At 42.2% G+C, this 11559-nt stretch overlaps 1 long non-coding RNA gene across 1 annotated transcript; it reads right to left on the reverse strand.

Moving 5' to 3' along the window:
• Positions 1 to 7399: 7399 nt before the first annotated feature.
• LOC125297646 lies at positions 7400 to 8502 on the reverse strand. The gene is made up of 4 exons (XR_007194084.1): positions 8440 to 8502; positions 8190 to 8328; positions 7888 to 7942; positions 7400 to 7779 (listed from the first exon to the last, which is right to left on the reverse strand). It is a non-coding gene; the product is annotated as an uncharacterized LOC125297646 (long non-coding RNA).
• Positions 8503 to 11559: the final 3057 nt, after the last annotated feature.

Below are 11559 nucleotides of genomic sequence, written 5' to 3' on the forward strand. Positions count from 1 at the left end.
CGCCATGTTAGCAACTTGCTGTTAGCTCCTACTAGCTGCAGAGAGACAATCCCCTAGCCGCAAAATCTTCCCGTCTTCCTGTAGGCTGTCACAAGCCAAGGTGGGCGAGGCCATGAATAATCAGTTTCCCTTCGGCGTCATTGGGAAGGGCTCTTTCTGATTCGCTTGTTTTTCCGTGTATTTTCTTTCATTGGCTAATGGGGGTAGAAGATAATTTTCACGTGCAGCATGCATATGCAACTTGGAGTGAGCTGTAGTATTTTGAAAGTAACAATTATTAAACAGTTTCTCAGTGAATGAGACCTTTAAGGCATGCGTCGCATCTATTAGTCGACCGAAATTTAAGACCGCGCGTCAAAGTGACGCGTAGACTGCGCATGTGTGAAACGGAACTGCTGTAAACACTCCCCTCCAGTAGGTGGACCACATAGAAGAACAACACTTAAACCTAGAAACAAACCTAGACAGAAGAAGACTTGTTTGGTTACCATAACGATGATGGAGCAAAGTGCCTGTCCTCAGCTTGCCTGGCTTTGAGTTACGTGAGACACCACGACATGGAGTCAACTTCGACCGATGTAAGGCCACAATCCACAGATACATTCTTTAACATTTATATTTAACGGTTACTTTACCATCTATGGTGTAGAACCCAAAGTATTTCAAGACCACCACATTTTAGATGAGTTGGGGACGTAATTGTCCGCTCAGGCTGGCCGCTCTGTCGCGTTATCTTCTTCATTGTCGGAAACAGGGTGGCTGCATGGGCTCATTGTGGCTACTGGCTATTATATTGGCTTGATTTGGTCATGAGCCCTGGATCATAGAGCACTGAATAAGATGGCAAACAATAAAATAAAACAAATCATAGACTGTAGAAATGCGCTACACAGCACTAAAAACTGAATGGTTTATTTATAGTTCGACTACGGATATTTCACGTCATGTTCAAATAAAAAGTGACAGCCCTACTCCCTGCATAGAGAGCTGACATGACTTTGGATTAAATGCATCTTTTAAAAATGAGCGTAGCCTAGCACCTATTACTGAACAATGCTGAAATCAAATCGCGAAACCCAGAGCCATATAAAGGTATCTATCTACAACGCTCAGGCGAAACCCAGTATCGAGATGCACTCTTGCCTGTTCCACATATAGGCCTAATGCGTTATCAATAGTGATTATAATAATAAAGGGAATGTAGCCTACCTCTCCCAGGTGCAATCATTATCACCTACTCCTGAACAATGCTGAACTGAAATCTCGAAACTCGCCTGTCAACACCGGATAATGCGTTATCATCATAATAATAATAATTGAAGGAATAACCTAGGCTACCTATCGCTCTAAATACACCCATTATCACAGTGAGACATTATACATTATGAACACAAATACTTCAAAACTTTTATTGACACGTCATAATTACAGGTTTTTGGTTTATACTTTTAGGTATGAGGCAGGTGTGAAGACTCAATACAAATTTAATTGAGGACATCTGTACGCACAACTCTTTCTTACCATGACACTGCTGTGTTTAGAAAAATGTCTTTAGATAGATAGATAGATAGATAGATAGATAGATACTTTATTGATCCCCAAGGGGAAATTCAAGTACTTTACTTTACTTTACTTTGTAAAATACTTTACTTTGTATCACACCAATATTGCTGCCCTCACGGCACCGAGTCACTTAGCTATAGGCATTATAGCTTTATTACTTAGCTACAGGCTAAGTAGCCTAATAAGTAAGTAGGCTAAGCTAGTCTCTCAGCTATACAAACAGGTGTGCTGTGTGTGTTCTGATGGATGATAAATGGAGCGATGCGATGGGCCAGCTTATCAAACTTCCCAGCAGACAGGCGAACGTATTCGTGGGGCTTTTTCCTTCATCAACTCTTTCTTCTTTTAGTGCTGGCACATCCCACATTCTTCTTTTCTTCAGGCGTTTCAGGCTTCTTTGGTGGTTGTGTCCTACTTTCAGGCTCGACGTACCGCCCCCAGTTGGTGGGGCAGAGTATCACAGTTAATTCGCAGTCGCTAACCTTAACGATTTAACGCGCATTCAGGACAGCAGAAGTTGGAGTATGCTTCACGCCCACGGCAAAAATGACGCACGTCTTGGACACGCGCAAATGTGACGCAGGACCATACCAGAGCCTTATATGGTATATTAAGGGTATTATATTAAGGGTTATATAGGTTTTCAGAACAGACAAGTCACAAACAATCCACTTGGCTTTTCATAATTAGAGCTGCAGCAGATGTCACGCAGCTCAGAATTGATCATTACAAACTGTGTTCATAGACATAAACTGTTTGCTTTTGTTTTACTAATGGTTAAAAAGTAGTATAAAATATAGTCGCAAGCGGCAATGGCGGGCCCGGGAAGCACCTCTTTTGGGATCACAATTCACCACATATTTCATCACATATTAGTCTGCACAAAATCCCAAATACCTCACTTCCTGTTGGGCGTGGCTAATGCATTGTACTTACGAAAGTTGTTCATCTTGGGGAGATATAGACACCTACCAAATTTGGTGTGTGTAGCTGAAAGTATATGCCCACCATGGGATCAGTCACGTAAGGGGGCGCTAGCGAGTCTCTGGGCCATGTCCGGGGCCAAGCTTTTGTACCTAGCTGCTTTGTGTGACACCTGATGTGTGTGTCAAATTTCAACACTTTTCGACCATGTTAACCACCTCAAAATATGTGCCAACCACAGGATCAGTCACCTAAGGGGGCGCTAGCGAGTCCCTGGGCCACGCCCGGGGTTATAGTCCAGGCAAAGTAACTCATTTTGGAGCCAAAAATAGAACTAATTGTAAAATATTTTTTTTCAGCATAGATCATTTCTATGAGGTGTCCAGAACAACATACTAAAAGTCCTAAGAAATCCTAGTTGAGGAAATATGTTTAATTCTCATCAATCCAAGATGTGTGCCAGTATAAGGCCAGACAACAATACACCCCTATGGGACTATTTTCTCCCTCTAAGTCTATCAAAATAAAACTTTACACAATGAAAGTATCCATGAAAAGTAACATTTTTGTATTACAAGTTTCTTTGAAAATTAATTTGAATATGCAAATGAGCTACAAGTATACACTAATCGAATATAGGCTAAATATACCCGCATAGGCTTAATTTGTTCCTTTACTCCACAATACAACTTTACACAATGAAAGTCTACATGAAAAGTAAAACATTTTGTATTAGAAGTTTGTTTGAAAATTAATTTGAATATGCAAATGAGCAATATACTAATCACATATGCCCAAAATACTGTACACCCTAATGGGCTTATTTTTTCCTTTACTCCTATCACAATCAAACCTCGCAGTGAAAATATACATGAAAGGTAACATTTTTTTTTTACAAGTTTCTTGGAAAAAACATCTATTTTAAATATGCAAATGAGCTCAACACTAGGCATAATTGACTTATGGCCAAGAAGCCATAAAGTCACAAGTAGAAAAAACAGGGACCAAATAACTAATATTCTTGTCCATTCAGTAAGTTAACGTATGCATAAACGTGATAATTTTGAAGTCACTTGCCACTCTTACCACCTGGGTCACTTGCCACAAAAAGACTTATATTGACCTTAAGAATTGATTGCACAATCTTGCCTCCAGTTGCTTTCTAAAATAGTTTTTATTATTATTTGCGAACAAGCCTTACCTAATGACATTCCCCCACAGATAACATCAGAAGAAAGTCAGAATAGCCATCTTAGTCATTACAAACTCACAGTTGGCTGATTTATCAGATGAATATGACCCAGAGGGGAAGAACTCAGCAAAGAATAAACCAGGAAGTGAGGGGGTGCCAGAACCAAGAGCCACAGAGAAGGGCTCCAGGATCCAGGCTGGATTTTTAAAGAAAAACATAAAAAAAAACTTTAAAAAGAAAAACTAAAAAAAAGAAAAGAAAACTCCCCTGTTGTTGCTACCTTGTCGTGGTGGGGAGGCTTGTGTGTGTGCCTCAGTGACCCTGAAGATTATACTGGTGGGGGATATACCCCTGGCAGGTACTACCAAGCCAGGCAATTTTCAGGTTAGAGGCCAGTCTAAAAGCAGCAATCACCCATTGGCAGTAGGATGATTGGATGAAGATTGGGCCTATGTATTTGCCATACATATAGTCTATGGGCTAGGAGGTGTCCACATGCACCCCTACTACTAGACTTAAGTGGTATTTTCTTGTAGCCCTGGGGGGTATTCCATCAACCTCGCTAAAGGCCAAACCTGGTCTCGCTAATTTTAGTGAGAATTCCGTTCCATTAACCCATTTACTCCTAAAATGCCTGCTAAAAACGCCTATAGAATCCTATGGCATTCTAGACTAAATAACCTTATTTCCTGAGGGTTTTCTGAAAACATACTAAAAATTGTCAATGTCTACCAAAAGTTAATATCTAAGCCTCTGTAGCACCTAAAAACATGAAATAAAAAGCATGCTGCGCTACGCATCATCCAGTGGGAGGGTCAATGTTGCGCTACGCAGCATCCAGCGGGAGGGTCAATGTTGTGTCATGCAGCATCCAGCGCGAATGGGTTAATGAGGTTAACATGAATCCCAGCTTGGTAACTATGGGAATTTATGCCACAGAACTAGCCTGCTCCGTAGCAGGTTAACTTTCAAGCTAAATTAAGCTGTCTTGCAAAAAAAAAACAATCAGTCGGAAGACGAGTCCAAAAAGATGGTTCCGTCAACCTGTGCTTTCGTCACCTGTAGCCTACAACTTCAAAAATAGAAGTAGGCCTAGAAATGTTTTTCCCGCCAGTGTCACCAAGCATGGATTTACACATTCACTAGCTCCAAAGAATTTATGAAGATTATGCGACTTAAAATGTTTTAACTTCACATGCGTGTGGTTCTAGGGATCTTGCTACTCTGTCATTTACGTTCTGTGGTGGTGTAACGTGCAGCAAGACGACACAACAAAGGAGTTACATTCTTGCGTGTTCACAGGTTCGCTTCCCATACCAAGTATTAAAGCAACACCAAAGAGTTTTTTGTACCTTAAAATAATGTTTCCAAAATTGTTACAGTGGTTCATCTACTCTAGTAACAGGGTGAACGGCACTTCTGCATTCACTTAGCGGCCCTCTATTGGCCATAACCGCACTATGTAAGTTTGCCAGATCGGGTAGCGGATCTGTAGTTCGATGGAATGAGACATAAGAAACTACAAATTTGACTTGCATGATGTCACAATACATCGTACTTTCATAAAATCATGCAACATATTCTACCTTGTCTATGGACATCGTTATTTGCAAAGCCATTGCTGGATAAACAAATGGCGTGCGTGCGACAGAGGAAAAGTTCTTTGGTGTTGCTTTAAGGCTACACAGCTTATCACCTTGATGATGACATTTTTAGTTATACTCTTTAATGAAAGACATATACTGTTGATAAAGGGTCATGCACATTTGGTAGGCTGTTCATTGACAGTAATATGCTTTGCCAGTGGGCTATATTATATCTGATGCAAGCCAACGGATAATTCTGTAGCCTAGGCCTATAGGCAGCTAATAATTAAAACTGCTTCATGTGTCGACGATTGTTCATGAATGTCAAATCAACTGTGTGCTACACAGATTAAATACTAGGCATAAATGACAAATTGAAAGCCATTGCATTTCAGATCATTATATTTCAAACACTTTGGGACTTATGGGAGACAATACTATTATGTTGATACTAATTTATTTTATGACCACATACACCTAGATAATAATTTGGAGTGAACTCTTTTACAGTTCTCTAAGAACGTAGGCTATAGTATAGATAGTTTTGAATATCCATATATGCCAAAGTTGTTTTTGAGTTTATACTATTTATTCATTCACTCGTTTTGTTCGAGCATAGACTAGGCTACTCAATGGTGTTATTTCACACGCATTATAGCGACCCCCACTCACCGGGGCTAGGTGGAAGGTGTTACAGTAATAGCCGATTGGCGTAGCCTACAGTGGATTAGGGCTGTCAAAATTGCTCAAAAATGACGTTCGAATTTTCCCTCTAAAATAAACACATGTATTTGAATATATTGGAATATCTAGGCTATATTATTTGCGTATTATGTCAATGACGCACATCACATCATCTGTTTTAAACTTTTTGGAAACTTTTGAATTAACTGAAAGAAGGTAAATATTTTTTGTTAGATTTGGAAGTTTATTTTTACGTAGCCTACAATGGCCAGTTCCGACAAAACCAAAATTACTCCTTTTTGAAACAATGAGTGCAGGCCGTGCGTTTGTATGGTATGGATATTGCTTGACAGGGGGGGGAGCCCAAGCAGCTTTCAGCCATAAGGCTACTTAGAGAACATTTCCTAATTCACCCGACACTATTCAAAATGTTGAAAACTATTTCGGCATAGCCTATAAGCAGTTTAATTAAATGTAATGTTAGTTGTAAACAAACGGGCTACTTCCCAGATAGCAAAATTTGACCGGCCCACCTCTGGCCCACTACCTTGCCTCAGGGTTTTGTGAGTGTTGGCCCAGTTCTGGCTGGGCCTCCGGCCCAACAATGGCCCAGTTACTGATAACTGACACAAAGAATTTCCTCTGGCCCAGATGTGGCCCACACACTACAAAATTACTCTCATTGTTTCTGTTGGCCCAGGTCTGGCCCACACACTGTAAAATGACTCTTATTGGAACTGTTGGCCCAGGTGTGGCCCACACACTGTGAAATGACTCTTATTCTTTCTGTTGGCCCAGGTGTGGCCCACACACTGTGAAATGACTTTCATGCATTCTGTTGGCCCAGGTCTGGCCCACACACTATATAACTGAGTGTTGGCTGAGTGTCGGCTGGGCCTCTGGGCCTGTACTGGCCCACACACTATAAAACTGATCTGACTGAGTGTTGGCTGGGCCTCTGGGCCTGTACTGGCCCACACACTATAAAACTGATCTGACTGAGTGTTGGCTGAGTGTCGGCTGGGCCTCTGGGCCTGTACTGGCCCACGCACTATAAAACTGATCTGACTGAGTGTTGGCTGAGTGTCGGCTGGGCCTCTGGGCCTGTACTGGCCCACACACTATAAAACTGATCTGACTGAGTGTTGGCTGAGTGTCGGCTGGGCCTCTGGGCCTGTACTGGCCCACGCACTATAAAACTGATCTGACTGAGTGTTGGCTGAATGTCGGCTGGGTCCCCGGGCCACATGTGGCCCATTAACTACCAAAAGTACTTGAAAATAAACACAAATCCAGAACTAGTAATTAAAAGCACAAGCTACTTTTATTAACAAGTTTGACAAACACAACCTTACAAATAAAACAAACATTTAAAAATTATACAAGCTTTTACATATATACACTTTAGAAATTAAACAAGTTAAAATATACAATCTACTTTTATCTACAACAATCGACATCTTTCATATACAAAAACACAAACAATTAAACATTTTAAAACTGTATAATGATTCAAAGAAATAAATTATTCTAAATTAACATTAAACATTTACAGAAATATTCTATCTCTCTCCCTCACTCACTCACTCTAAAAGAGTAATTCCATTGTCAGTAGTTGTGGGTTGTGAGTTAAGTGTTGTGCTAGTGCTTTAAATTCTGTATTTTTGTACCATGTACCATGACCTACCCAGCTACATACATGCACACATACTCACTCTCAAAGTATTGTTCAATAGCAGCAACATTTGCCACCTGCCTTCTCTTTCTGTTGCCGCTTCATTGTTGCCTCCACCAGTTTCAGCAGCACTACCAGCCGGGGGTGTCTCCAAACTGCATTTAGGTATAAAATAATATTATAAGATCATTATGAGGTCTAAAGCAAGATTTCAACATGTCATCTGTCAGAGAAATTCTGTTTGTCCACTCAAATATACTTACAGATAGCCACCTCAGCTCTCTGTGGGGGTTGATCAAAGAGTTCTTTCCATCCATCCTTCAATTTGAGATGCATGGACAGCATCAAACATTGCAGACAGCAAAAAATCATTAAACTATTTATCCTTTATTTATACTGTCTGACAAAATATTACTAAAGCCCAGTCTTGCCACTCTGCAGCTGTCTTGGTAACACCTCCCTGGTAGTTATTTTGGGCAACATTGACATTGTGTGATTGTTAAATGCTGATATATTACCAATGACAATCACCAAGAGCAAGATATATTTGTCAACACATACAGACCTGAAGCACAAAGGCTTGTGGACTTCCTTCACAAGAGCCTTGTGGGTGCTCCAGTTGGTTGGCCATGTTTTCAACAGCGCATGTTTCCTGCCCACTCCTGTTCTTTGCTGACATAATGGATGAGGCAAACCAAAAGCATCTAAAAATGACACATCACAAAACACAGGCCTAGATGAAAGCTGATTCCTATGATTTGGCTCATCTAAACAAAAACGTATTACTTATTCTATTAAATCAATATACAACTTACCAAGAGCTCTTCAGGTCTCCTGTTTTTCCAACACAAGAAATGGTTCACACATGTATACACGGGGAGCCATTCTTCATCCAAAGGAGTGCAGGCAGGTCTCTGGTCAGTGTGGCCTGTATTCTGAGGTGTACATTTAAAAAAAAGTCACAGTAACGTTAGGTTAATGGAAGTATATGTGTTCAAAATGATTACATGATCATAAACAACCCCTCAGTACAAAATACGGAACGACCTTAAAATACAGATTTTGATGAGCTTTACATGACCAGGACAGGACCCACCCTGCTACCATCTCTCTCTCTCTCTCTCTCACACTCACACACACACACACACACACACACACACACTCTTAAGGCATACAGTCTCAGTCCTGCCTGCCTAGTGCCTGAAGTTGCATAGATAACGATGAAATGCCCAATTACCAATCGCTAAAATGATTAGATCACACTTTTCTTTGAAAACCACATAATTATGCAAGTATAGCTAACGTTACAGCACTGAACGTTTTTGACTAACCACCAACACTGACGTTAACGGTAATTAGGCCAACAAAGTAGGCTAAGAAATCATAACGTATGTTACCGCTAGCTTCGTCATCGTCAAGGGGGTTAGATTGAAACACCCATTCTTGTTATGCTACTTGTTAAACTTTGTCTGCAATAATAAGCCTACGTACATTCATAATGATTTACATGCAATAGGCTAACAGGTAAAGGTAGTTGCATGTTACTTACCACAGGCAGTGTCCAAAACGACAGTTTCGCGCCGTCCTGCTGGTTTCAAACTGAACAGTTGCTCTGGTCGTGGCTCTTCCACATGTAATGGGCCGACAGTCACTTTACAGAATTGGGCCATGTACGTTTAGCGTCCGGCTGTCGCTAAATGTTTCATTTTTGCCGCCAACATCCGCGATACTGATCATTGTTCATTCCTGAAGTATCGGGCCACACACTGTATGAAATCCATCTGCTGAGATTGATTCGAAAACTGCCAGTAGCCCATCAAACCCCAATCGGGCCAAATAAGACACTCAGTAATCAGCCCAACTACTGCGTGTCAGTGTCGGCCCATTCAAGGGGACCTTGCCTCAGCCGACCTGAAACTCTGCCGACAGTGGCAGCACTCAGCCAGGATCGGGCCGACTGTGTTTACTGTGCTTCAGCCGACTCGGACCTCAGCCGACACTGCCAGCACTCAGCCAGAATCGGGCCGACTATGCTTGCTATCTGGGTTGGTGAGGCTTGGCCTCACAGATGCGCTCGTGCCTTAGATATAGGCCTATTAACTGACCGCCCGATTCACGTTGGCTGGGGGCAGGGGGGTGGGGGCATCAGACATTTATGCCCAGGGGTCTATGAATTGTCGCCATGCAGCGAAGCGGCGGTCATATAGGTTTAGTCAGATAGCAGCAAGTGCCCTCTTCACGCTGTCGGCAGAGAGGCACAGGGGCTGCTCGTGTAGAGGGGGATGGGTCTTCTGTGGGCAAGTGCTGTTTTGTGCTTCAAAGCGAGCAAAGAAGCGGTTCAGATTGTTGAGCAGAGGGACGTTGCTCTCACAGCTCTGTGGCGCGGGCTTGTAGTCTGTGAGGGCCTGAATGCCCTGCCATAGGCTTTGTGCGTTCCTGCTGTCTTTGACGTAGGTGGTTATCTTGTGAGTGTATTCCTTTTTTGCTTCCTTGATGCCACGGGACAGGTTGGCTCTCGCTGTTCTCATGCCAGCTTCATCCCCAGCTCGTTAGACTTTGTCTCTGGCCCTCAGCAGCCTGAGGACATCCCCTGTCAGCCATGGCTTCCAGTTAGCCCGAGTGATGATGCCTTTTGTGTGGGTCACATCATCGATGCACTTGGTGATGTAAGAGGTTACAGTGTCTGTATCCTCCTCTATGTCTGTCTGGTTGTTGTAAGTGGCTGCCTGCTTAAACATTTCCCAGTCTGTTGTGTCAAAGCAGTCTTGAAGAGCATCGGAGGCTCCCTCAGGCCACACTTTTACCTGCTTACGAACCGGTTTGTTTGCTTTTACTCTTTGTCTGTATGCGGGCATTAGCATAACAGTAATATGGTCAAAAAGTCCAATGTGGGGGAGGGGGGTGGCTTTGTATGCTCCTTTGTGTGTAGTGTAGACCAGGTCCAGAGGGGTATTTCACAAAACCTAGATAAGGGATTAAGCTGGGATTTTTAGGTTATCCTGGATGAATTTAGCCTTGACTTGGTTTCACAAAAGAGGTGGCACATAAGTTACCATGGGGATTTATTCTCTGCACCTAGCCTGGTCCCGACCAGGCTAACAGCCAAGCTAAGTTAATTCTAATGGTAATTATGTTGTCTTATTGGTTCAGCTAGCTGTCATTCACATCAGACCTCCGTGATAATTTTTAAGGAGCTTTATTATGACCGCCGCGCAGGGAAGCGTCATATAGGTCATAAGTCATATAGGTTTAGTCAGATTTTTTTTTTTCTTTTTCTTTTTTGCATGTCCAAAATTCCGTCAAGGATTCCCGGGACACTGTAAGACCGGGGTACACGAAACTTAGTGGGCATGTAACCCCACATGGATAGCATGGAACCATCATTTTTCGTTTTGATCTGTAGCCCCCCCCACTGGACTGGACCCCCCGAAATGAGGGTAGGGCAGACACAGTTTTCTGTGAATATCTTGAGAACCGTAGGGCCTAGGATGACCAATTTTTTCCGTATATTTGCCTCCAGGGGTCATCTTAACCCATTCCATGTGCACACATGTGCATAAACAGATGTGTGTACACACGCACACACATACATTCACAGTAATCATACGTATGACACATACTCACACAGTAGACATATGTTCGCATGCCTGCACATGCACAAACACAGGCACATACGCAGGCACACACACACAAGCACGCACACACACGTACACACATACACACACCCACACACATAAACATAAACATGTACACGCACACATGCACACAAGAATTTCTCAGAATTATGAACAGGCAAGATGGGGGTGGGGTTGTATAAAATGAATTTTACATGTGAAATCTATGAACTAATCATGTTTTGGTACTTGTTGTCTAGCAGATACCAGTGAGAATTGAGTGTGGATAATGCAATTTAGTGAGACAGAATCATATAGGCC

The sequence above is a fragment of the Alosa alosa genome, chromosome 7 (assembly GCF_017589495.1).
Source record: "Alosa alosa isolate M-15738 ecotype Scorff River chromosome 7, AALO_Geno_1.1, whole genome shotgun sequence".
In the NCBI taxonomy this organism is placed as follows: domain Eukaryota; kingdom Metazoa; phylum Chordata; class Actinopteri; order Clupeiformes; family Clupeidae; genus Alosa; species Alosa alosa.